General features: G+C 57.0%; 1 long non-coding RNA gene and 1 pseudogene across 1 annotated transcript in view; both read left to right on the top strand.

Annotated features, from left to right (window-relative positions):
- The window catches only part of LOC116525518, an 11,401-nt gene extending 5,054 nt beyond the window's left edge, over nucleotides 1-6,347 (top strand). The window contains exons 2-3 of the long non-coding RNA XR_004257707.1: nucleotides 5,890-6,097; nucleotides 6,195-6,347. This is a non-coding gene — a long non-coding RNA (uncharacterized LOC116525518). The remainder of the gene's footprint in view (nucleotides 1-5,889; nucleotides 6,098-6,194) is intronic.
- Nucleotides 6,348-12,495: 6,148 nt separating this feature from the next.
- Nucleotides 12,496-15,103, top strand: LOC116525412 (annotated as a pseudogene).
- Nucleotides 15,104-21,045: the final 5,942 nt, after the last annotated feature.

Consider the following 21,045-nt stretch of genomic DNA (forward strand, 5'->3'; position numbering starts at 1 on the left):
GCAAGGGTCAGAGTGACTGACAGTATCTAGCTTTGCCACAGAGGCAGGGAAATGGGTTGTCATCCCTGGCCGGGGAGGGATGTATACATTGGCACCCATTTGTGAGGCTATTTGGCAATATCAGTCACGATTTGAAATCTGCATAGCTTTCACCTGGCAATTTGTCTTCTAGGAATTTTATCTTCCAGAGGTACTCGCATAAGGGCACAAGCTACATGAACAGAGACGTCCTTTGTGGTAGCGTTTTGTTATGTTGAAAAGTCAGAAGCAACTCTGAATGTCCAACAGTACAACTGGCCAAATACATATCAGCTGACCAACCATCCCAGTGTGCCCAGGGCCATCCCGGTATTAGTACTGAAAATCCCAGGTTCTGGGAAACCCTGTAATCCCCTCTAAATGCACCAGGGTGTGGACAGGCAGAGAAATGCTACAAAGCCATGAAAAATGGCATGTGGGTCTCTGTCCCACTGTGGAAGATGTTCATGGGACAGTAATGAAATTAAGCCAGATGCCAAGTTGCGAGTGGCAGGTATGGCAGGACTGGATTTGTGTGTGGATTTGATGCATGTAGCTTCCACCTCTCCGCATGCGCAGAGGGCCCGGGCGTGGGAACCCGGAGCAGGCGGTTCACAGACGCCTCTCTGGAGCCTGGGGTGGGAGGGGTTGCTACTTTTTGCTTTAAATCCCATTGTGCCATTGGCTTCATTTTCTTTGTGTGTGCATGGATTTTATAATTAAAAAAATATTTCCTAAAGGAAGTGCGACCTTGATCTGCAGTGAAAGGCAGGTGGGTGGGGCTGTGGTCACGGCCGCAGTAAGGCTGACTCGGGGGTCCAAGGCTGCTGAAGCCTTTAGCAAGGGAGGGAGATCGGAGCGGGAGGGGCATCCCAGAGTCAAGGTCCGGGGCAGGCAGAGGCCACGGACTCCTCCCCTGGGGTGGAGCCCTCGCCCGGGGCCAGCTTCTGGCAGCCGCTCTAGCCCCTCTTGCGGCAGGCAGCCCCTGTCTCAACCAAAACACCGCCAGCCTGGGATTGTTAAACAAATTGACTGGCTGGGCCCTGAGCCCGGCTAATTCCTGTGTCTTAATGAGTGGGAAGATGAGGTTTTATTCATCACTGGGGCTTTAAAAATTGCAGTAAAGTGGCCCACTTTATAAAGAAAAAATCAATAGCAAAAAGAAAACAGGAGTATGTAAATGGACAGGGTGACAAAAAGCAGGCCAATTACCCCAAAATGAGACGTAGTTATGGCTCCATTAACTCAATTATATTTTCAAAAGGATTTCTTACGAGGCCCCCGCCCCACCCCACCCGCACACGCCTGTAATTTTTACATCAAATTCAAGCCATTAAATTGCATTAAATTATTTTGTGGGAGAGAGAGGCGTGTTTGGGAAGACAGAGCTGCGGGCGGCCCTGTCCGGCTCCAGTGGGGGGACGGGGATCAGGGCAGGCAGGCAGGGAGCCCCCACGAGGGCCCGTCCAGGGGGCAGGCTCCAGCGATTCAGTCCCGGGAGGTGAGAGGAAGAGGAGCCGTGGGCTCTCCTGGGTGTGGAAGACCAGGGCCCAGTTGGGGACAGCCAGGCACTTGGTCATTCCCAAGCCCCTAAGTCCCCATGACATGTTTATCTCCAGATGGTTCCCTATGCTAATCCACACCCCCAGATGAGCAGCCCCAACTATGCCAGCTCACACGTGGGCACGTAACCTTGCTGGCTTCCTGAGTTTTTGTTTGTTCCATCAGAGTTAGAAAATTTAAGTTTGGAGATAGGGAAAAATAAAGTTGTATAAAAACACGTCAGAATGGGGGACTACTCGGGTGTGTTTGAGGCCTATCCTGTTTCTTTCTTCTTTTTTTTTTTTTTGAGACGGAGTTTCACTCTCGTCACCCAGGCTGGAGTGCAATGGCGCGATCTCGGCTCACCGCAACCTCCGCCTCCTGGGTTCAGGCAATTCTCCTGCCTCAGCCTCCTGAGTAGCTGGGATTACAGGCACGCACCACCATGCCCAGCTAATTTTTTGTATTTTTTTTTGGTAGAGATGGGGTTTCACCATGTTGACCAGGATGGTCTCGATCTCTTGACCTCGTGATCCACCCGCCTCGGCCTCCCAAAGTGCTGGGATTACAGGCTTGAGCCACCGCGCCCGGCTTCTTTCTTCTTTTTGAGACGGAGTCTTGCTCTGTTGCACAGGCTGGAGTGCAATGGCATGATCTTGGCTCACTGCAACTTCCGCCTCCCAGGTTCAAGCCATTCTCCTGCCTCAGCCTCCCGAGAAAATGGGATTACAGGCACCCACCACACACCTGGCTAATTTTTATATTTTTAGCAGAGATGGGGTTTCACCATGTTGGCCAGGCTGGTCTCGAACTCCTGACCTCAGATGATCCACCTGTCTTGGCCTCCCAAAGTGCTGGGATTACAGATGTGAGCTGCCACGCCTGGCCTGATGGGTATTCTTCATACCACTCCTTGCAGGCACAGAGTGAGTCCCCAGAACTCAGGGCTTTGAAGTGACACTGGGCATGACTCACTTGTTCAAGCAAGGATCACCCTGCCCATGCTGGGGAGGCCGTGAAATCCCAGAGTCCATGCACAGCTCCTGGCTGGTTCTATAAATGTGCCCAGCCCTGAGGCGGTGACTGTAACCTGCTTTTCCCTGTCAGTCAGACCCTGGGGAGCTCAGGCCTGCCCTACATAAGTCTGCACCTGGGCCACACCGGCCTGAGCAGTTAATATCATGGAGTGCAGGCAGAGTGGAGGAGGAGGAAGAGCTGAGATGTGCAGACGACCCGCAGACAGATCCCTGGGCAGAACGCTAAGGGCCACATGGCCAGGGTCGGTGGCGGTCAGGGAATATAAACCCACGGCGATGGACAAACGGTGCAGAATTGGGCTGAGCAGTGGGACTGGGGGGATCCTGAGGCGAGAGCCAGGGCCCCTCCAGGGCTCAGGCCCAGGGAGCCAGGGCTGGCACAGTGATGCTTAAACCACAAAACAGAAGAAAACAAATCTGCCCATTCTGCCTTCTGGATGTCACACCCATGGGGCCAGAGGACCTGCACGGGACAGGGCCCAGGGCCCAAGGAGTGGGCTGCCCTGGGCAGAGTGTGCAGGCCAGTTCTGCAGGGCTCCCCTACAGGGTCCCTAGGGCGCCCGCCCTGCCAGGAGCTTTAGGAGCAGCAGTGAGGGAGGAGGGAGAAGGCGGCCAAGGCAGAGGGACCGGCTCCCGCAGGGCTGACGGCTCTGCATGGCCGCTTCAGGTCCTCCAGCCCCTGCAGCCTCCATTCTTGCAGAGCGCCCCAGACTGGCAGAGCCCATGCAGCTGCAAGACGGTCCCCACTTCCCTGGCAGCCAGCACACCCTCAGACCCAGTGTGAGGGCCTGGGGCAGCAGACTGACAGGGTTAGGTGGGGAAAGACCACTTGCATGATGTGCGCAAGTGTGTATATGTGTGTACATGTGTGCACATGTGCATGTGTATGCATGTACATGTTTGTGTGTGCATGTTTGTGTGTGCATGTGTGTGCATGTATGTGCGTATGTGTATGCGTGTATTGTATACATGTGTGTGCATGTGTACCTGTGTGCATGTATGTGTGTATGTGTGCATGTGTGTGCATATATACGTGTATGTGTATGTGCAGGTGTGTGTTCGTGTGCATGCGTGCATGTGTGTTCATGTATGTGTGCATGTATGTGTTCACGTGTGTATGTCTGTGTGTGTGCGCATGCATTGTGTGTGTGCATGTGCGTGTGTGTTCATGTGTATGTGTGCATATGTGCATGTGTGTTCATGTGTGTGTGTGCATGTGCATGCATTGTGTGTGCATGTGTGTGTATGCATGTATGTGTGCATGTAAGAGACAATGATACACCCTCAACTCTCGTTGCCCCCACACCAGCCCCTCAGGGGAGCCGTGGACCCCAGTGTGTGCTCCCAGGTGGACGGCGAGGCCACTTAGAACAGCCCTCATCCACGCAACACCTTGGAGGATCCCAGGGCAGGAGAGTCGGTGCCACGTGCTGGGCCCAGAAGAAGGTCTGGGAGGTCCCAGGAGAGGGAGTAACACCTGGGGCTGGGCAGGGCAGGGTGAGGGGAGGCTGAGGCTGGAAAGAGGAGAGACCTGGGCAGTTCTGGGTCCCCAGAGGCCTCAGCTGGGGGCGCTGCCGGGTGCTGGGGAGAGCGTGGGTGGGTCCATCCCCACAGCCCTGCCCTGCTCTGCCAACGCTCCTTAGCCTGTGCCTTGTTACCACCCCAGGCCTCAGGTCCTCCCCACCCTCCTGAGCCTCAGGGACCCCCTCTCAGCCCCCAGCCCTTAGGACAGAGCATGGCTGTCCTCCCTGGCTGCCCGCCACCCCTGGGCTGGAGCGCCAGCCTCCTTCCCACTCCCTCAGCCTGTCCGTCATCTGCCTGCTCCTGCTGGCGAGTGGCCTCTTGGCCATGTGCTGAAAGAGCCATTGTTCAGGAGGGGATGGAGGGGAGGGCTGGCTGGTCAGGACTGGGTACGGGTCAGACTCTGGCGTGTGCCAGTGGGTGGACTCGGCTGTCCCCTGGGGCCAGCCTGGCCGCCCGAAGGACCCAGGGGCAGCGTGGGGCGGGGGGGAGGCCTGAGTGAGTGGAGAGGCCTCAGGGAGCTCAGAGGCTGCCCCTCCTCTCAGCGCCTCGCTCCCCAGCTGAGCCCGAGGGCGGTGGAAGAAGCTGCATTTTGCCCGGTCAGCTGCTGCAGCCTCTTGTCCAGTGGAGACCCTGGGGGAGGGACGCACGGGGCTCCCTGTGCGACCAAAGAGGCACTGGAGAAGGGGCTTCCCCAAGGCAGCCTGAAGCCTCTGGCTGGCAGCAGCTGGGAGCCTCTGCTTGGGGAGCAGCCATCGTGGCGTGGCCCCTGCGTGCCGTGGCTCCTGCATGCCGTGGCTGTAATGCAGTGCTCTGGGGCTGGCAGGGCCTGGGTGGGGGGACCAGGCAGAGCTGGACACCGGGGAGCCTCCCTGGGCAGCCTCCTGAGCCTGCTGGCCTCGCTGGTCTTAGCCATAAGATGGGTTGAGAGAGGGCAGAGGCTACCCAGCGGGACTGCGGTGAGCAGCATTTGAGCCAGAGGCCGACCTGGCTCTTCGAGGCTCCAGGAGGCCAGAGGTGCCTCCGCCATCAGAGGAGCCGGCCGCAGAGGCCTCCCACCCTGTTCCCCAGGCAGGGCCCCGTCGGGTGTTTCCAGGCCACCCGGCGCTGGGGGAGTTGCAGGTGCTGGGGTCACCTTGGAGGGGGTGCAGCCCGTCCGCATCGGCTCTGCGTGCCCCCTCCCCGCCCCCACAGGCTGGCGTGGCTGAGCCCGGGCTTCTCAAGGTGAGGAGGGTGTCCTTGAATGCCTGGCCCCCCCACACCAAGGTCTGTGCACCAAGGTCACGGCTGCGCAGGAAGAGGGGAGGGTGGCGGGAGGTTACGGTCTGGAGGGAGGAGGGAGGGCAGGCGGGAAATAAAAACAGATTACATTTTTTAAAAGGTACTCTAGCTGTCGGCTGACGCCGCCCTGGCCTCCATCCATTTTATAGCCTGACGGGCCTGAGCAGCTGGGCCTCGTCCGTCAGGGACATGCGAAGGGTGCAGGCCGGGAGTGGAGCTCCCGAAGGAGTCCTGGATGGGGGCCACCCCTCCCGGGGCCAGGGTTCCCTCTGGGGCTGTGCAGGCCCACAGGAGCCCAGCCCCAGGCCGGGCAGGGGTGCTGTGCGCAGGTGGGATGGGTGGAGGGAAGCTGGCCCGGGGCAGGCGGCCACTATCCGGGCCCATCTATCCCCCTGACAGGTCAATTTTCTCTCGTGTTTTACAGGAGCTTTCGGGGCAGGAAATGTGATCGGGCAGCTGATTTATCTCCTTACCTGGTCTTTGTTCACAGCCTGGCTCCGGCCCCCCACCCTGCTGCAGGCCGGAGGACGTCTCCCCAGGGGTCCCCACCTCGGCCTGCTCACAGGACTGTGCTGAGCCCAGCTGCTCTGTGAGATGAAGATAAGAAGTCACAGACGTGAAGGGCCTGCCTGGGGCAGCCTGGCTTCCCTGAGAGGGCTGCACCTGGCTCCCTCCTCCCTCTCACCAGCAGCCTGCAGGTGCTGAGGATGAATGAAGGGGCTGCGTGCAGGGGTGCGGGGATGGGAAAGGAGGGACTCCCATCCCTTCCTCCTCATCGTGTTTTCCATCTCTTAGGTCGACTTTGGTTTCTAGGACTTTGAGTTCTCTCCTGATCGTGGCAGAGTCCTCAGATCACTGGTACAGACAAGACTGGCACAGGGACCTGCTCAGCTCAGCCTGTGCCCTCCGAAGGAGGGAGGTTGGGGGCCTCAGCGGCCACCCTGTCCACCTCTTGAAATAGTGAATGTCCTTCATCTTCAGACAACAGGTTCTGGTCTTATTACAAGGTATGGAAGTGTTCAGAACAGTGCAGCTTCCCACGCCCCCACCTCTGCCAGGAGCGACCCCATCTCCCTCAAACAGAATTCTGGGAACCTGGGGCCAGGGAGTCTTCCTGTGCCTCCTCTGACAGCTCTGCATGAGTCTGCCACGCACTTGGGTGCCGGCCTACGCTATCAAACAGGCGGGACGCCAGCCTGCCCCACCCCACCCCAGCCCCGCCCCACCCCCACCCCACCCCAGCCCAGCCCCACCCTAGCCCAGCCCCAGCCCCACCCCAGCCCCTCCCCAGCCCAGTCCCATCCCCGCCCCAGCCCCAGCCCCAGGCCCAGTCCCAGCCCCACCGGAGCCAGAGCTCCCTGTGCAGAAGCCTCTGCCTGGTGTGCAGGTGTCCAGGACACACCAGTCATTTGAGTCCCCGTCAGAGGCAAACACACACACAAGTCCTTGCAAGCCAGGGCTGTGCTGGCATCTGCGAGAAGAGGGAGTCCCGGGCCTGACCACAGGGCTCCCTTGACAGGGGAGATGCTAACTCGGCCTCCTGTGGGGGCTATCATGGGGTGCGCTGCCTCCTTGGAGACCCCACTCCTGGGCACGGGGTTCTGCCGAGACACTGGCAGGAGGCCACCCACAGCTAAGTGGTCTCCTCGCGCAGCAGGAAGCCCCAGACCAGCCCTAAGGGAACTTCCCAAGGCTCGGCAGGTGCCTCTGCCGCCATCCCCCAGGTCTTCTCCCGGCCCCTCTCCCAAGCCTTGAGTCATGGCTGACACTTCTAGAAAAGTCTTTACTGAGTAACTGGCTGGCTGCATGGGTGGTGGGGAGTGCAGTTGCCCAGGGCCTGGAATTGGAGGGGCCTGTGGTGAAGGCTGTCCTGAAATTTTTAATCGTTTTACCTCTGAACTTTTTATTTTTTTGAGGCAGAGTCTCACTCTGTTGCCCGGGCTGGAGTGCAGTGGTGCCATCTCAGCTCACTACAACCTCCACCTCCTGGGTTCAAGCAATCTTCCTGCCCCATCCTCCCAAGTAGCTGGGATTACAGGTGGGTGCCACCATGCCTGGCTAATTTTCGTACTTTTAGTAGAGGCGGGTTTTCACCATTAGTGGCCAGGCTGGTCTCGGACTCCTGGCTTCAAGTGATTCTCCCACCTCGGCCTCCCGAAGTGCTGGGATTACAGGCGTGAGCCACGGCGCCCAGGCTGAATTTGTGAGGTTTGATGGGATGGTGGAGTGTGCCCACGAAATAAACAGATGTGGCGGCTGCCATTCCTCGAGGCCACATTTGCAGAGCCCACGGTGCTCCGAGAGCGCTAGATCCAGCGGCTCCTCAGCTCGAGGGGGGTTCAGTGAGACACGAGTTGAGGACAAGGGTGACGTGCCCAGGAGAGGGGTGGGGCTGCACTTCCGTGAGAGCCAGAAATCACTCCAATCACAGAAAGGCCACTAGTGGCCTGAGTGGTTCATGCCTGTAATTCCAGCACTTTGGGAGGCTGAGGAGGGAGGATGCCTTCAAGACCAGCCTAGAAAATATAGGGAGATTCCATCTGTATACACACACAGGTGTGCACACACGCACGCACACACACACAGACACCTAGCCAGGTATGGTGGCTCTCGCCTGTAGTCCCAGCTACTCAGAGGCTGAGGTGGGAGGATCACTTGGGACCAGGAGGTCAAGGCCGCAGTGAGTCATGACAGCACCGCTGCATTCCAGCCTGGGCAATAGAGCCAGACCCCATCTCAAAAAACAGACAAGAAAACGGTTGAGTTAGTTTTGTGTAGAGCTGTGCTATTTGGAATAATGGAATCTGTGTGCACGTACCAGCTATAAAATACAAACTATGTGATCTCAGCAATTTTGCTTTTATTTGCTTTTTATTTATTTATTTGTTTATGAGACAGAGTCTTACTCTGTCACCCAGGCTGGAGTGCAATGACATGATCTCGGCTCACCACAACCTCCACCTCCTGAGTAGCTGGGATTACAGGTGTGCCACACCACACCCGGCTGATTTTTGTATTTTTAGTAGAGATGGGGTTTCACCACATTGGCCAGGATGGTCTCCCTCTCCTGACCTCGTGATCCACCTGCCTTGGTTTCCCAAAGTACTGGGATTACAGGCGTGAGGCACCACGCCCGGCCAACACTTTAACATTTAACATTTTTCTTTACTTTAGAAGGACATTAAATAGCAAATAAACACCCTGGCTAACTTGGCCAGTAAAGGAAAGGAAGGCCTCCCCTGCCGGCACGTTCACGGAGCCTTTTCCTGCCTTCTGAATAAGGGGCTGGGAATTCTCGTCCTGTGGCGGCTCCCCAGATTGTGTGGCAGGCCCTGCAGATGGCAGAGGGGACTGGTGCTTCCTTGCAGAAAGCCAGGCCTGGACACCTCTTGGGAATGGCCTGGTGGGGTGACCCTCCCACACATAGCATGGAATCCTGGCCAACTCAGCATCCATCCGCTGAGAAATCAAGGTGACCCTGTGGCTCAGCCCTCAGGGGGCGCTTGCCACACAAGAGGGCCCTTTCAAGACCCCCTGTTCAGCACTCGGGCCCCCAGGAAGGGTTGAGGCAGCTTCCCAGGGCTCTGTTCTTCCCCAGGAGCTGGGCCTGGGAGCTGGGGTCTTCTCATCTCCCCCCAGGCCTCTGCTGCTGCTCCTGGCCGCCATCCACCACCCCCCCACACCGAGATGCTGAGAGCAGGATACTTGTCTGTGTGGGCTTGGGAGGGGGAGGCAGCCTGGCAGAGGGTGGGGGTCTGAGAAGCAAAGGCTGTGGCAGGGCCACTATGCACTTCTGAAGCCTCTACTTGCTGGTGTCTGGCCAGAGGCCACCCCCCTCCTCCTGCCCTCATCAGGACAGACAGGCCTTCAGGGCTGTGCGTGGGCAGAAGGCTGGAGCTGTGGGGCAGAAGCATCCCGGCCTGGCCTCAGAGGAGGGAGGCCACAGTGAGAGTGGAGGCTGTCTGTACCAACCTCCCCAGACTTTGGCCACAGCCTCCCTTTGTCACTGGGACCTCAGCCTGACCCCGACCCACCCCGGGCTGCTCACCGAGGTGGGGACCCTGCCCACCACCAGCTCAGATGCAGTGTGTGGACTTCCCTCTCTCTGGGGCTGAGCGGGAGCCCCCTCCCCTCCACACCAGGAGGCTGGGAGAGAGCTGGAGGGCCTGGGATCTCCCTGCCCTGGTCATCAGCCCCAGCCACTGACGGTCCCTGCGGCGCCGTGTGTGGCCTGGGTTTGGAGCTCGGCACCCCACCAGCCGGGAACTCTATGAAATCTCCGATTTTCTCTGAGAACTTCCCCCGCACGTGCGTCGCCCTGTCAGGTGGCCGCATGTGACCAGCGGTAACAGCTCTCTGAATGTTGGCAGCAAGCACAGGAAGCCAGTCCCCAACATGCCTGCTGCCCAGAGGGCCTGTTTCACCCTCACGACACCCGACGTGGCAGGGATGGGGATGAGGAGCAGAGGCCTGGACCTCTCAGGGTCCCAGCAGGGGAGGCCTGTCTGTCACGAGTGTCTGATGAGCGTGGAGAGGAGGTGGAGCCCAGCACGGCTGCTTCTAAGGGAAGGGTGGGCAGTGCGGGGGGAGGGATTCTTCGTTGATTAAGTGCCTACCGTGTGCCAGGCCGGGGGAGGGGATTGTGTTGATTAAGCGCCTACTGAGTGCCAGGCTGGGGGAGGGGATTGTGTTGATTAAGCGCCTACTGAGTACCAGGCTGGTGGAGGGGATTGTGTTGATTAAGCACTTACTGAGTGCCAGGCTGGTGGAGGGGATTATGTTAAGTGCCTACTGAGTGTCAGGCTAGGGGAGGGATTCTGCATTGATTAAGTGCCTACTGTGTGCAGTGCTGGGAGAGCAGTTCTGGAGTGATTAAGCACCTACTATGTGCCGTGCTGGGGAGGGTTTCTGCATTAATTAAATGCCTACTGTGTGCAGTGCTGGGAGAGGAGTTCTGGAGTGATTAAGCGCCTACTGTGTGCTGGGCTGGGGAGGGCTTCTGTGTTGATTAAGCGCCTACCACATGCCAGACTAGGGGAGGGATCCTACATTGATTAAGCACCTACTGTGTGCCAGGTTGGGGGAGGGGTTCTGCATTGATTAAGCACCTACTGTGTGCCGGGCTGGGGAGGGGTTCTGCATTGATTAAGCACCTACTGTGTGCTGGGCTGGGGGAACGGTTCTGTGTTAAGCACCTACTGTGTGCCAGGCTGGGGGAGGGGTTCTGCATTGATTAAGCACCTACTGTGTGCCAGGCTGGGGAGGGGTTCTGCATTGATTAAGCGCCTACCGTGTGCTGGGCTGGGGGAGGGATTCTGCATTGATTAAGTGCCTGCCACATGCCAGGCCCTCTGTGAGTTTCACTTAATTTCTTGCCACAGCCTTGGGAGGGGGAGTGGTTAACGCTGTATTTCAGATGAGGAAACTGAGGCTCAGGTGAAGACACTTGTCCAGTCCCGTGGCTTCGGAAGGTGGGGAGGGGATGTCAGCCTGGGCTCGGGAGAGATAAGGAAGCTGAGGCTTGGAGCTTTGTGGGGCCTGGAGTGCTGTCCTCCCGCCTCCCGCCTTCATTCAGAGCAGCAGACCCTGTAGCACCTGGGGCCTCTCCTGCCACTTCCTGACCAAGGGATGGGGGCTGCATGAGACACAAGTCTGGGTGTCCGGTGGGAACGGGCAGGGCCCGGCCAGTCCTGGCACACGGTGACTCTGCCTGCCCTGTGCGGCAAGAGCCAGCCTCTCCCAAATCTCACTGTCCACCAGTGCCCACCACCCCTGCAGCCGCTGCTTCCTGCCCCCATGAAGGCAGCCTTCTCCCGGGGGCTGCTCCAGCCCTCCACCGGGGAGGCGAGTCAAGGGGCCTGGGACCCCACCTGTGTTCTTGTCTCTGTCCGTCCTCGGCTGTCACCAGCTTTAATTACCCTGGCTCCATCGCCCTAGCCCCTGCGCAGCTGGAGCGCCTCTAGGCGGGTGGGCAGGGCCCCTCGCCTGGGCATGCCGAATTCCTGCATTCCTCCCCAGGGCCCACAACCGGCCCTGCAGGCCTTGGGGTACAGGGAGCGCGGTGGGGGGGCAAGGCTGCTAGATGGGGAGCCTGGAGACAGACCGGGGGTGCCCCAGGACGCCCAGCAGTGTACCTGAATCTGCTGCCACCCTGCCTCACAGCTCTGTCCCCCAGCCTGGCAAGAAGTCAGTGACTCATCATTCGGGTCCCTGGGGCTGCCTGGAGTGGCTCGGGTGCTTCTCACAGCAGGGAAGGGAAGGCCAGAGAGAACCTTCCACAGTTGTGAGCAGCAAGCCGCCCAGGAAGCCCCCTGCAGGCGGGACCATCTGAGGTTCCAGCCACCCCAACTCCTTGGAGCAGGCCCAGCCTCTTGGTATCTGGACAAGCGCCAACTGGGGTGCATCTTCTTGGGAAGACCCTCTGCTCTTTGGCTGCTGCCCTGGAAGGGCCAGTCCTGGGGAGCGCCCCCCACACCAGGGGCTGGGTGGGCCAGCTGCGGAATGGCAGCTCCCCCTGGAGGGGCCGGGGAGGAAGTGGGAGGTGCTGCCCACCAGCCGGTCCCCACCCAGGATCTGCCTTCAGCTCTGAGCACGAGGGACTGCCGCCTGTGAGTTTCTCTGGGGCCTGAGCGGTCACTGCCGGAGCTGCCCGAGTCCCTGTGTCTGAACGGGCACCTCTTCACCTCTGTGTTTGGGCAGTTCTCCCCTTGCGTCTGGAATTTTCAGAAAAGGAAGAAAATGTACATGAAAGCAGGCTTTTTTTTTTTTTTGAGACGGAGTCTCGCTCTGTACCCAGGCTGGAGTGCAGTGGCAGGATCTTGGCTCACTGCAACCTCCGCCCTCAGGTTCAAGAGATTCTGCCTCAGCCTCCCGAGTAGCTGGGACTACAGGTGTGCGCCACCACGCCCAGCTAATTTTTTGTATTTGTAGTAGAGATGGGATTTCACCATGTTAGCCAAGATGGTCTCCATCTCCTGACCTCATGATCCACCCGCCTCGGCCTTTCAAAGTGCTGGGATTAAAGGTGTGAGCCTCTATGCCTGGCTGAAAGCAGGCTTTTTATCTTGTTGAATGTTCCAACACCCTCACTAGTTACATGATGGTCGTGGGAGATTCAAGGGTAAGTTTCCTCCTGGTGGCCTGAGGGAGGCAGGGTACATCCTGCAGGGTCCCTGTGAGGACCTGGGCGGAGGGTGGGTTTGAGCAGGGGCTGACATGGTCTCAACCTCTGGCTGCTGTGTGGGAACAGACATGGGGAGGCCAGGGCAGAAGTGAGAACATTACGATCCTGGAGACAGGTGAGATAACACAGATGGCAGTGGAGACAGGAAGTGGTGAGAGGTGGTCCAAATTGTGGGTATCTGAACATGGACCCAAGAGAATTTCCTAACAGATTACATGAGGGGTGTGACTGAAAGGGAGATATCAAGGATGGTTCCATACCAGCTGCAGGAGCTCCAGCCATTGCATCTGCATTCCAGGCAGCAGGAAGGAGAAAGGAGGGAAGGTAAAAGACTATTGAAAAGCTTTCAGCTGGGGCAGGGCATGGTGGCTTACACCTGTAATCCCAGCACTTTGGGAGGCTGAGGCAGGAGGATCACTTGAGATCAGCAGTTTGAGACCAGCCTGGCCAACATAGTGCAACCCTGTCTCTACTAAAAATACAAAACATTAGCTGGGCATGGTGGTGGGCGCCTCCCAGCTACTCCGGAGGCTGAGGCAGGAGAATTGCTGGGGAGGTAGAGGTTGCAGTGAGCTGAGATGGTGCCATTGCACTCCTACCTGGGAGAGAGTAAACCAAAAAAAAAAAGAGAGAGAGAGAGAGAGAAGCTTTCAGTCGGGCGTGGTGACTCATGCCTGTAATCCCAACGCTTTGGGAGGCCGGTCACTTCAGTGGATCCCTTGAGCCCAGGAGTCAGAGACCAGCCTGGCCAACATGGCGGAACCCTGTCTCTCCAAAAAAAAATTAGCCATGCATCCCTGTGGTCCCATCTATGACTGCACCACTGCACCCCAGCCTGGGTGACAGAGAGAGACACTCTGATTCAAAAACAGGAGAAGAAAGGGAAGGAAGAGGAAGGAGAAGGGGGAGGGGGAGGGGACGGGCCTTTCGGGAGGTCATGAGGTCTGCCCAGCCCTTCTGCTTATGTCGGTCAGGCTGTAGTCACATGACCACGCCTGGTGCAGGCGAGGATGGGAAGGTGAGTGCTAGCTGGGGCCACGCCACGGAGACCATAGGCAGTGTGGCCGGCCCAGGTGTCAGCAGCTGCAGAAATGAGGCTGGGACAGGTGGTGCCTGGTGACTCGAGGGGAGTGGGGGGGGCCACAGGGGACTGGGCTCACCTGTACCTACCATGGGGGCTGGGGAGGGAGATGAGCTTGAAGGGTGGGAGGGCCAGAGAAGGCGCATTTTCAGAGCTCGGGAGCCCAACAGGGACTCCCTCCAGCCATGCGACCACTGCCCTTGGGGCCGGGGGGTGCTGCACGGGAGGGCAGAGGGCAGAAGAGGCCAGGAAAAGCGAGTGCCCACCTGCCAGTCCCCGGGGAAGGGACCAAGCCCAGGCCCCTGGACCAGAGCAGCTGCCTGGTGGGGCAGGCAGGAAGGGGTTGAGGCCTGCGCCAAGCGGGAGCAGGTGAGGGACCCTGGTGGGTGTCCCCCTTCTCCACCCGCAGGCGTCTGTGGGAGTGAGGCCATGCTTGTCCCTGTGCAAGCTTTAATGGGGGACATTCCTGTGGTTCTCGGACAAGTGCCGTGCATTACATGGGTGTCATGAGCTGGGCTCCCTAAGAGTGTGCAGGCAACCCAGGCATCCAGGGGTGGCAGGGACAGTGAGGGGGGCACCAAGGCGTCACACCCGGGCGGTGGCCTGGCCTGCAAGTGCCTGGATGTGCGTTGTGTGAGCTTCCCAGCCTGCAGGAACAAGGTTCGCAGACTGGGGAGCTTCATACCACAGACACTGCCTCGCAGTTCCTGGGGCCAGAGCCCATCAGGGTGGCTCCAACGCCATGAGCCAGGACTGTCCCGAGCCTCCCCCTCTTCCACGGGCTGAGGCCATCCTTGGCGTCTGTTGGCTCTGGCCTCATGTCCACACGGGTCCTCCCTGTGCATGTCAGTGCCAAAACAAAAAAAGCAGCTTCGGCTGTCCAGGGCACCTGGGCCAGGCGGCTCCCCGGGCCAAGCTCTGCTCACCCCGGCACTCCTGAGCCCTCCCACTTCCTTTGGGCATTCTTTTCTGAAGCAGGCCAGGGCTTGTGGGGGATTTCACCGCAGCTGGGCCCCGCATTTCTTTGGTGGGGTTTGCAGCAGGGCAGAGGGTGCCTGCATGCCGGTGTGGGAGGAGGAGGAGCCTGATCACAGATATGCTGGGGGCGCAGCAGCCTCATGCTCTCCGAGACTGAGGTTCCCAGAGACCGCCGAAGTCAGAGCCAGCCCTCCACACCTCTTTCCAGACGGTGCCCAGGGCTGTCATCCCCATGACCTAATGGAAAGCTGTGGCCCTTGCAGCAGCCACGCCGGCAGTGGGAGCCCCAGAGCAGGCTCAGAGAGGGTCCAAAGCATGCCAGGGTGACATAGCCTTGGTGGTCAGGAAGCCACACCTGGCTCCCGTGGGACAGTGACGTCCCATCAGTTCTGGCCATCACACTTGTGTGTGGGTGTCGAGGCTGGAGGATGCTGGCTGGAAGCGGGCTTCGGCGCCTCCTTTCTCCTCGCCTCCTGCTCTTAACCCAAAGCATTTAGGCCGGATGTGCAACGCACCATCCACCCACACATGCACCATGCACACACACCATGCACACACATGCACAACACACCATCCACCCACACATACACCACGCACACACACGCACAGCACACCATCCACCCACACATGCATCAGACACACACAGGCACAACACACCATCACCCACACACACACCATGCACACACACACACAAACCATTCATCCACACACCATGTACACACACACGTGCAACGCACCACCCACCCACATATACACCATGCACACACACGCACAACACACCATCACCCACACATACACCATGCACACACACACGCAGAAACCATCCACCCACACACCATGTACACACACATGTGCAATGCACCATCCACTTGTACATACACCATGCACACACACGCACGACACACCATCCACTCACACATGCACCATCCACACACACACACGCACCATCCACCCACACATACACCATGCATACACACGCACGACACACCATCCACTCACACATGCATCATACACACACAATGCACAACACACCATTATCCACACACGCACCATGCGCACACACACACCATGCACACACACACACCACACCATCACCCACATACGCACCATGCGCACACACACACCATGCACAGACACACACCGCACCATCACCCACACATGCACCATGCGTACACATACACCATGCACACATGCACAACACACCATATACCCACACATGCACCATCCACACACAAACGCACCATCCACCCACACATACACCATGCACACACACGCACACAAACACACCATCCACCCACACATGCACCATGCACTCACACCATGCACACACACACCATGCACATAAAGCACGCAACAGCCCACCCACACACGCACCATTCACCCACACATGCATCATGCACACACATGCACAACACAGCATCCACCCACACATGCACCATCCACACACACACGCATCATGCACACACATGCACAACACAGCATCCACCCACACATGCACCATCCACACACACACACATCATGCACACACATGCACAACACAGCATCCACCCACACATGCATCATCCACACACACACAAACACCCCATCCACCCACACATGCACCATCCACACACACACAACACACCATCCACTCACACATGTACCATGCACATGCACACAGGCACCATGCACACACATTATACACACGCACACATGCACCCTCCACATCATACATGGCCATACACACCACACACAGTATACATACACACATATAGACACACGTACCCTACACACACACACACCATAGACATAACACACCCACACATACCACACACACACACCATAAACACACACCTCTGCAACATCTCTTCTTGCTCTCTCCAGCGGGAATTGAGGAGCCAGGAGCACACCCAGCTCCCAGATCTCGGCTACTAACCCCCCTCCCCTCAGGAGGTTCCCCCTCCCAGAAACCAGGGCTCCTGGGAGAAACGGCTGAGCCCAGCCTGGGCAGCAAAAGCAAAAGAATATCCATGGGGCCGGGAAGCAAGAATGCGGGGAGCACAGCAGGACGCACGGAAGGACCAAGGGCCGGGCCTGGGACAACCTGAGCATCGTCTCAATAGCGACAGTCACGGGTCCTGACCACGGAGAAAGGCAGGAACCTGAGCCCATACTGATGAGACCGAAAGCTCAGGAAGCCACAGGACACTGAATTTGGAAGATGCTCCCACCCCCAGAAAGCACGCACAGTTCCAGAGAAGGGGACGCTGGGAGGAGAAACCTAGCCCAGCAGATGACCGGAAGCTCAGGAGCCCTGGGCCACACGGCCACTGTGCACCACAGGTGGGACGAGGGGCCTCACTTCTGTGGCAGAGACACATAGCCAGAACCTGCCCGTGAGGGTGGCAGGCAGCATCACCGCCCCTGAGGATGTGCACTGTAATCCCGGAACCTGTGAATATGTGACCTCACACGGCAAAAGGGACTTTGCAGATGTGATTCAGGTTCCAGACCTTGAGACGAGAGATGATCCTGGATTATCTAGACGGGCCCCATCTAATCACAGGAATCCTCAGAATTGGAAAACCTCAGCTGGGCTGGAGAGGAACGGGACTGGGTCCTCGCCATGGGGAAGGTGGGAAGGTAGGGAAGGGGGCTGTGAGCAGGGAACAGGAGGACTTCAGAAGCTGCGGACGGCCTCAGGGGACAGCCGGCATGAAAACAGGAACCGTGGACCTGTGACCCTAAGGAGCTGGACCCAGCCAACGACCACAGAGCAGGAAGCACTCTCTCCCGAACCTTCCAGAAAGGAAGGCAGCCAGCCGACACCTCAGTCTGACCTCCAGAATCCAGACGGAATGAATCTGTGTTGTTTAATCGGCTTAGTTTGTGGCAACTTGTTTTAAAGAAAACTATTGCAATGAAAAGACATCAAACCCAAATTGAAGGACACAGGGGTGGTTATCAAGCACCGAAATTCCTCAGACCAAACAGCTCAACAGGAAAAAGAGCACAAGTAAGTAAGCATTTCACAGAAGAAAAACGGACAATGAAAATGTGAATAAACAATTAACCTCATCTGTAATTAGAGAAAATTAGAGCCACAGAGATTTCATTTCATTCACCGTATTGGTCAAACTGCCAATAACCGAACATTGGAGCAGAGGCCCACAAGCTACAGCCCTGAGACCACACTGGACCAGCTGCTGTTTTTGTAAATAAAGTTTTATTGGAACACAGACACACCCACTTGTTTACATATTGTCTACGGCTGCTTCTGACCTGCAACGGCAGAACTGAGTATTTGTGAGACCATTTGGCATTGCGAGAGACATTTAATGACACAACTGAATAATTGCAAGAGACCATTTTGCCTGCAGGGCAAAAAATATTTACAATCTGACTCTTTCTAGAAAGTTTGCCAACCTTTGACGTAAACCAGGAAGAGCTCTTACAGCTACTTTGAAGAGCAATTTGGCAATATCTCATGAAGTCACAGGTATGCATATGCTTGATCCTGCGATTCCACTGCCAGGTATTTACCCTGGAGAAACTAACAAATACACATGAAGGAGGCAAGTATGTTTACCGCATCACTATTTCCAAGGCAAGCGACTGGAAACAGCTCACGTGCTCTCCGCGGGAGAGTGGATGCGTATCTGAGCTATTTAAGAAACGGAGCTCCACAGAGCAGCAAGCATGAGATTCAGAGCACTGCAACATGATGGCGACTCTCGTAAACAAAGTTGAATGAAAATGAAAGTTGCAGAAGGGCACATATCTGTAATTCAATTTTTTTATTTTGGAGACAGAGTCTCACTCTGTTGCCAGGTGCGAGGCTGGAGTGTAGTGGCGTGATCTCAGCTCACTGCAACCTCCGCCTCCCAGGTTCAAGCAATTCTCCTGCCTCAGCCTTCTGAGTAGCTGGGATTAGACACCCGCCACCATGCCAAGCTAATTTTTATATTTTAGTAGAGACGGGGTTTCACCACGTTGGCCAGGATGGTCTCAATCTCTTGACCTTGCGATCCGCCCGCCTCGGCCTCCCAAAGTGCTGGGATTACAGGTGTGAGCCACCGTGCCTGGGCTCTGTAATTCAATTCTTACAATTGTTCAAGGTGGAAAGGCGCCCTATCCCGGTACACTGCTGAACTAGTTAGGCTACAGCTTTGGATTCATGAAACAGCGTCCAAAAGAATGGTGAGTAGTGCAAGAGTGGGCTTGCCTCTCCCTCCCGGCGCAGCGGGGAGGAGGTAGTCAGGGATGGGCATGGCAGCTTGGCTCCACGAGCTGTCCAGGGACCCAGGATCCTCCTAGCTTGGTGCTGCACTCTGCCATGGTATCATGCTGTCTGCACTGTCCGAGACGGCTTCCTCCCATCATGTCTGGCTTCCAAGCAGCAGGATGAAGGGAGCGGCAGACCCTCTCCCAAGAAATGCCCTAGACATTTGTCCTGTCATTTCTGCTCACTTCTCATTGTCCAGAACCCTGCCTGCAAGGGACACAGGAAGTGTATTCTTTATCCTAGGCAGTCATACATGCAGGCCAATCCGTATTAATTTGGAAAATGGAATAAACTACAATTAAGAGACGAATAGTTGGCTGGGCATGGTGGCTCACCTCTGTAATCCTAGCACTTTGGGAGGCTGAGACAGGCAGATCGCTTGAGCCCAGGAGTTTGAGACCAGCCTGGGCAACATGGCAAATCCCCATCTCTACAAAAAAATTTAAAAATTAGCTGGGCATGGTGGCACACACCTGTAGTTTCAGCTACTGAGGGCCTGAAGTGGGAGGATCACTTGAGCCCAAGAGGCAGAGGCTGCAGTAAGGTGAGACCGCGCCACTGCACTCCAAACTGGGCAACAGTGTGAGACTCTGTCTCAAAAAAAAAAAAAAAAAGGTAAACCTTTAAAGAAAAGTAATGAATTGATAAAATCTGGATTGTGATGATCCCAGGAGAGCAGGGGAGAGGTGCAGCTGGGGAGGAGCTGAAAGGAAGGATCTCAGTCCCTGGTAGTTTTTGTTCTTAAAGCCGAATAGCAGGTTTATGGTATTTATTGTTATTTGTTAAAACATACATTCAAGTGTCACAGCCTGTCGTGCATGCATAACATTTTATACATAATAAAAAGGTTATGGATGTGTGCGTATTTCATTTATATAAAAGCAAATGGGCTGCGGGCGGTGGTTCACACCTGTAATCCCAGCATTTTGGGAGGCCGAGGTGGGTGGATCATCTGAGGTCGGGAATTCTAGACCAGCCTAGCCAGCATGCTGAAACCCCGCCTCTACAAGAAATCCAAAAATTAGCCGGGCGTTGGGGCGGGGGCGCCTGCAATTCCAGCTACTTGGGAGGCTGAGGCACGAGAACAGCTTGAACCCGGGAGGCGGAGGTTGTAGTGAGCTGAGATCGCACAACTGCACTACAGCCTGGGCGACAGAGGGAGACGCTGACTCAAAAAAATTTTTAAAAATGAATCAGCATTTATTATTTTGCTTGGGAATTTAATTAGTCTTTACTCTGGCATTTCCTCTTGTTCTTCTCCTGAAGGTGGGGTACAGCCTTACCTGGCTGAGGAAATGGCCTCTGTTCTAAGACACCTGGTCCAGCAGGTGCTGCAGACACAGCCTCCCTTCCTCCGGCCTCCTCCCCAGCCCTCTGGTATACGCGCTGTCAGCAGACTCAGGGTGAGCTGCTAGGTGCCAGGAATCCACAGGTCTATCAGGACCCTTCTCTGTTCTCTCCTCTCCCCGGCCTCCATTTCTACCCCAGGAATTCTCATCTGTCCTTCAAGCGCCAGCCTAGAAGCCACCTCCTTCTGGAAGCCCTCCCGGGTTTCTCGGGTCATGAAAGCCTCCACCTCTCCTGTCCCCTCCCGGCACGTCCCTTGCTCTTTTCGTATGAGAAGGTGAAGTTCTCCACTGCTGCTGCCCTGGGCTCGGCTCTGAAGTGCACCGCGTCTCCGTAGAAGTCTCTGGCCTTAGCGAGTGGCCGAGCCTCTCTGTGCCTAGCGTTTCATCCCTACCTCGTAGGTGCTAATTCCTCAGAACAGGCTAATTTTCGGCTTCCCCCCGCCAGTGCCGCGGCACCAAGCACTCGCCCCAAAATCGGACCTGGGGGTAAAGGCCGAAAAGGAACCCTTAAATCTGCTCCTCCCCGGAGGGCACAGCGCCTCCCTTTCCCTCCAGTCCGCGACTGCCCTTCCAAATCGAGGCCTAGCGGGGCGATCCCTTGTTGTCCAGCTCCAGATGAAGTGGGTCTCTGGGCACAGCTCTGCAGGACCAGATCCGAGGACCCGGCAGCTGCGCGGCCATGGCGTTCGCGCGGCCGTAGGGTTCCCCCCGCCCAGTTGCCGCCCGCCCTTCCGAGTCCGCCTCTCATTGGCTCGCGTCCAGCTAAGCCCCGCCCCCTCCTGCCGTCACTT

This window comes from Sapajus apella, unplaced genomic scaffold, assembly GCF_009761245.1.
Source record: "Sapajus apella isolate SASKATOON/1434 unplaced genomic scaffold, GSC_monkey_1.0 scaffold48, whole genome shotgun sequence".
Taxonomy (NCBI): domain Eukaryota; kingdom Metazoa; phylum Chordata; class Mammalia; order Primates; family Cebidae; genus Sapajus; species Sapajus apella.